This window comes from Dreissena polymorpha, chromosome 12 (genome assembly GCF_020536995.1).
Source record: "Dreissena polymorpha isolate Duluth1 chromosome 12, UMN_Dpol_1.0, whole genome shotgun sequence".
Lineage (NCBI taxonomy): Eukaryota > Metazoa > Mollusca > Bivalvia > Myida > Dreissenidae > Dreissena > Dreissena polymorpha.
Genome location: NC_068366.1, coordinates 43,435,644 through 43,442,064, shown reverse-complemented (window position 1 = coordinate 43,442,064; position 6,421 = coordinate 43,435,644).

Here is a 6,421-nt window from a genome sequence, read left to right as displayed (position 1 = left end):
GCAAATCTAAGGAGTGATTTTACGCCACGCATGACGCCACTTTTACGCCCAAATTGCGACTTAATCGCGCTACACTAACAGGTTGTGGAACAATGGGCATTAGTTAAGGACTAAGTAACATGCATCGATAGCCAATGGAGCGAACTACCTCGGCACAATATAGCGAAGCACGTGTTAATGTGTAGCGCATATAAGGATAAAGAGAAATTGTAACCATGAAAAATCTCATTCGAAAGGTAAGGTCTGTCTACGGAAAGATCCACACTTTCCTCGTCAATGTGATTGATTTCTCTTGGTTCTGATTCTCTTCAATTTTCAGGTGTATTGATTGTGTCGTTCTCGGTTTCAGACGGTTCAGTCCAGTTGTCTCCAATGGCATACAACCAAAGCCAGGCAGTATACCTTTTAATTTCCCAAACAAAATTGCATGGTTAAAGTCAATAAATGGCACAATTTAATCATTTTCGGTGGGCTTCAATACATGATTCAATGGCATGATATAAGCATATTAGCGAATATTTGCGCGGACACAAAGCGAACCTCAGTCATCCGACTGAGATGTGCGTTTTACGGTAAGTATCAAAGATTTCGCGTCTTCGTGCAATGTTCTATTTTGAGAACCAAAATCTTTTCGCCGCCACACGCCTTCTTTTTTCGTAACCAGTCCGTTTCCCAGGGCAAATGTGCACATCAACATCTCTTTAAAATCTTCTGAATTCCTTTCTAAATTTAGTTACTAATTATGAGTTTTTCATACTTTATACGCGAGATTATTTTGGAGTTGTTTTTTAATCGGTTCATATTTTCACGTCCTATTGCCATCGCGCTTGCCTATTGCATGACCAAAACTCCAGTACATTGCACAGGTGGTTAGCGTGTGGGCATGATGTTAATAATTAAAAACATCATCGCACCGTTCAATCGCCTCCAGCGCCGACTGTGGATCAGGCGACTGCTGGCTGAGATGGTGTATACATGTCGTCGAAAAGCCGAGTGGAAGTATTTCCATATTCTTTATATTTTACGTATTTGATTGAGCAGGTTTGAGTTGGTTCTTTGAGAGCTGAAGTAAAAAGGACTTTGTGAACGTAATCCTAGTTGCTTACTTTTTAAGAAATCCGTAAAAATGTGGTAAAAAATCAAACACAATTCACCACTCTGAGTCAAACTCTTATTTCACAGGATTTAGACCAAAGATAAATATGAAAAATATTGTATTGAACTCTTTGATCATTTTTCTTCGCTAATTCTAAATTACAGCGTCCCAAATGAACAAAAACATTTTTATCAACGATTAAATTCAAGTGGGTTTGGAAAAACGCCTTATGCTTACGGCCGTGACTAATCATTGGATGGTCATGATAACGGCTACGAAAATAAAATATCCTAATATATTCGGCTGAGACAATGGAAAATGGCATGATGCCATTACTCATTGACCATATTCGATAAAACTGTCAGATAATTTGATCACAAAAACAGTTTTAAGAGTATTTTAAAATAAAATGGGATTGGTGTATTTTAATCAATAGTACAAGTCAAGTACCCCCGGTAGTAATTGCTTGCAATCTGTTTTTACTGATAACATCTGGGAAGCAAAACGTGCTCATTTAACTTAAAAAAAAATCAAATTTAGTAGTTTTGACCAGGTCTTAATTTTTTTACAGACATCGTAAGATTGACAAGTTGACAGTGTTGCGATGTCAGTATGTTTCATTTTACAGACAGATATAAAACGTTAATTGCTCAATACTTTTTCTTTTCATAATGTCAGTGAAATTAACAGCTTCATTTCAAGGGTTTTAGTACGGATGCTGACCGACACAAGCCTCTTCAAATAATTTTCTAGTTTTTTTTCTGTTACTAGTGAGTTGACAAGAACATTCAATGGAAGAAATATCAAAGGAAATTCATTTTCTTGACCTTTTCAACATATGATGCGAAAGTAAGCATTTCAAATAGCTGTAAAGTTTCGCCGAGTTCTATAGGGTTTACTGGGTTTGATGCAAATAATTTGAATAATAGAATTGACCAACACGCCTACACACTGTTTTAACTTAAAAGTAATGTGCATATTTTCCAAATTATTGTCATCTACACAATATGTGCATTATATACCAACACAATGTATGCAATAATGATAATGATAAGGTGGTAGTTATGATAACTTCCACTGGCCTTTATAATGATTGCATTATAATATATCTGCCTTTATGATTTGTCAGACCAACTCCTTGTATGCAATAATGGTGATGATGATGGTGGAAGTGGGGGTGACTTTTCTTTTTTCTGAGTATGAGATAATTACTGCCCGTGAGATTTGTCAGAACAACACTATGTATGCAATTATGTTGATGATACAGGTGCTAGTGAACGCGACGTGATTGATTGACTACATATTAATAAAAACAACTTGAACATTATCTAGTTTACATATACCATTGCCTACGTGTTGATAAGTGTTGATTAAAAAAAAAGTGTATATCATCCATATGTGTTGTTTCGCTATCGCTTGAATACTTTAAGTTTTACCCGCCAAAGTCGGAGGGATATAGTTTTGAAGTTCTCCGTCTGTCAGTCTGTCACAATTTTTTCCGGGCTATATCTTAGAAAAATGAAGATTTTAACATGAAACTTTGTGGGTTTATGAATATTAAGGAAAAGTGCCTTGCACTAGAACTATTACCATACTCTTTATGAAATAAGAATCTTTTCCCTTTGTTGTGCTGGTAGGATGTAACTTTTCAGGGCAATATCACAGTTATTATACATTATTTCGAAATGAATCTCCATAGGTGTATGAAGTAAATAAGGAGAAGAGCCATTAAAACACATACCTACACTATCTTAAATGAGAGTTAATGGCATTTGGTGTTTTAATGATGAATAAATAAATAAGTTAAATAATGCTCAACCCTTCAATTAACATTTTCTTTTACTTCTGCACCCACCTATAATCAAAATTTATTCGGCGGGGGATATCAATTCATCGATTTTGCTTGTTGCTATCAGGATATGCTTTGGGCTCGATTTATGAGTAAACTCTATAAAATATTTACATACATGTAATCCATGTTGGATGTCACATTCAGTTTATGAAAAAATAAGTTGTCATTTTTTTAAATCTCATGAATAATTGTTACACACAGGTAAATCATTGTAAACTTCAACAATACAACAGCACCAAATTTTAACAGGTATTCCAATCATAACAACTTTTATAACATCTTATCCACATCTTAAAATGGTGCCAAGAAACTTAAAGTTTGTCTTAAGATTGCAAAACAAGCTGTTAGATGAAAAAATAAAGCACATGTTAAGATTCTGATCATATGGCATGTCTATCAGTAGTATATGCCATCTTAATGAATGCATACGAATTTTGGAAGTGAACAAATACAAAAATACGCATGTCTTTTATGTCAATCTATAATTCAATGTGTATTCTTGGACATAACAAAGAAAACTGCATTTAAATCGGCATGGTTTTGACAAATACTGGCTACACTTAGCTCCCTGAAGTAATCTAAATCATGTACAATGTTTCTCATGTTATCGGTCCTTCTTATTGGTTGCTAAGGTTTGTTACTATGCGCAAGTGCTTATTCTAAAAATTAATTTAATGGAAAAACGAAACTTTTGCCCATGCTGTTCTTAAAATATTTTTACACGTCAAAATTTAGCGGCATGCAAAACATTTGATAAAGCAACTATTAATCCATAAACAAACTAATGAAACTGTGTGTTACGTCAGTAATCATGTGTATCGTCCCTCTTTATGAAAATATCTAAATATTTTAAGTGCAAATATTAAAAAATATACAAGTTTAATACGTCAGTACATAGTTTAATGTGTATTCTTGGGCATTACAACAAAAACTGCATTAAAATCGGCAATGTAATGCCAAAAATACTAGCGAGACTAAGCTCCATGTAGTATCAAGTACGACGTTACTTATTATATCGGCCCATCTGATCGGTTGCTAAGGTTTTTTACTATGCGCACGTCCTTTTTCTATAAATAGTTTCTTAATGGAAAAACGAAACTCTATGTTTCTCTTTAATTGATTTTTTTTCTCACAAAAAAACGGCTTATACAACATTTGATAAACATTCAAATATATCAACAACAAAAACTACCACAATTATGTGTAATCATACTATAGGCCTGAAATAAGCATGACCTACTTTCAAATGAAAACCGAAAATCATAAGGAAGATCGTCGTAATAGAGCAAATGAATTAAAACTTCTAGAAATGGAAAAAAACATTTACTGTGCAGTACTTCTTGAGGGGCTTTCGTCAAGGGCACGATACAATGAGGAGGGCCGAAACTATGAGAATAAGGGATAACTATCATAGCATCACCCTTGAATTAACATAACTTACTTTCCAATTAACACCACCAATAAGGTGGTGTCCGTACAATGTCATTGGTTGGTTGAAGATCCGTAATGCTTGAATAATAACTTATTGAAATACTGAATAAAATATGATATTGGTAGCAGGAAGGTGTGTTATAACTTAAATGTCTTATGCTTAGTGAATATAATTTTCCTGAATTTGGTGTACATGTGAATTTGCTTAATTAATGATGATTAAGGTTATTGTGAACATTTATTTCTGAAACAGAAATTGTTTTGTAATCAGATCGAGATTTTAATATGTGTTTATCTGCAAATAATATAGTACGTTGTATTACATTATGTTAACTTGTGAATGAGCTGTAAAAATTATTTGGCATAGGTAGAATAAATACTGCAACATTGTACATGACAAATTAAAATATGTATTTACAATGCAATACATGTATACCATCCATTTATAAAATGTCACAATAATTAATTTAAGTTCATGGTTTGCATGGAGTAAGGAAAAAGTTGTGATTTTAACTTTTTGTTGTGAAAAATGTGTTTACGTTCAACATCCGAAACAAACAGATATCCGAACATTACTTCAAGATTATAATGACGCTATTTTAATCACGATATTGGCTTGTATTTGAACAAAAAAAGCGTTAATTATTATTTTGCATCAATCTAACATTTTTCACGACCACTTTTCTGATAAATTTCACGGGCATACTGTTATAATATTAAGACTTCCGAGTTATCTGAAGGATTTCACGATCTGACGAAGTTCACGCTGCACCGGTAAAGGGCAATCTCTTGCACGACGGTCACATTACATTCACCTCTGTGTTGGGCTCAGAACGGACTATTGTTATGAAAGCGTCTCATTCATGCCATGATCATTCCAAGCGTTCATCATTGAGGTTACAGTATACTAAACAATCTCTTGCACGACGGTTACATTGCATTAGTTGCATTAAAGAAAACCATAGATATCTTATATCAGTCTTAATTAATTATTATAAAATTGATATGTTTTTTATGTTAAGAAACCAACATACATAAATACGTCGAAACAATGCCTAACGTCACTCAATAAAAATATGTACAATTGTTACATTTGTGAAGTTCGTGGAATGATAACATCTGTGTAAATTGGCAATAAAATAGTTCCAAAGAGTTGCATTAAAACTCACAAGTTTTTGCACGATTTATCGTACATTTAAAAGTCATATTTCTTAATTAAATGCATGCGATCTTAAATATCCACACAAATATACATGGTATGCGTTTGTTCGGTTTTAGCTATTTGGTAGACAAAATGGCGTGCTGAGCCTTATGCAGAGTTGTATGTGAGAGCAAGGAACGACAACTCTGCGTGGAGATTGCGGTAAAGGGATGACTATAACGATGGTAGAAGTGGTCGCCTGACATATGCGGTACAATTTAACAATTTCCTTGAATGGCTTCTTAACACAGGTTAGACTGTTAATGTAATTGGGATGCTTTAGTCCTATAGAAAAACGTTTGATAGACAAGATACACACTGTTATATCTGACACAACATTTATTCATAGATGATTACATATTATTAAGTGCATGTTTATAAGAAAAATATTGTACAATACGAACTGTATATTAAAAATTAATTTAATAATGATACATGCCTTTTTATGTTATAAAAATACAATCGATTTCCAATATATTGATTCTTCTGATTGTAATAATAAATTACTGAAACACTACAGCAGCAACACAAACAGCAACACCTACTGCAAGTACAACCAAATTTAGCCTTAACAAAGAAAACTGCATTTAAATCGGCATGGTTTTGACAAATACTGGCTACACTTAGCTCCCTGAAGTAATCTAAATCATGTACAATGTTTCTCATGTTATCGGTCCTTCTTATTGGTTGCTAAGGTTTGTTACTATGCGCAAGTGCTTATTCTAAAAATTAATTTAATGGAAAAACGAAACTTTTGCCCATGCTGTTCTTAAAATATTTTTACACGTCAAAATTTAGCGGCATGCAAAACATTTGATAAAGCAACTATTAATCCATAAAC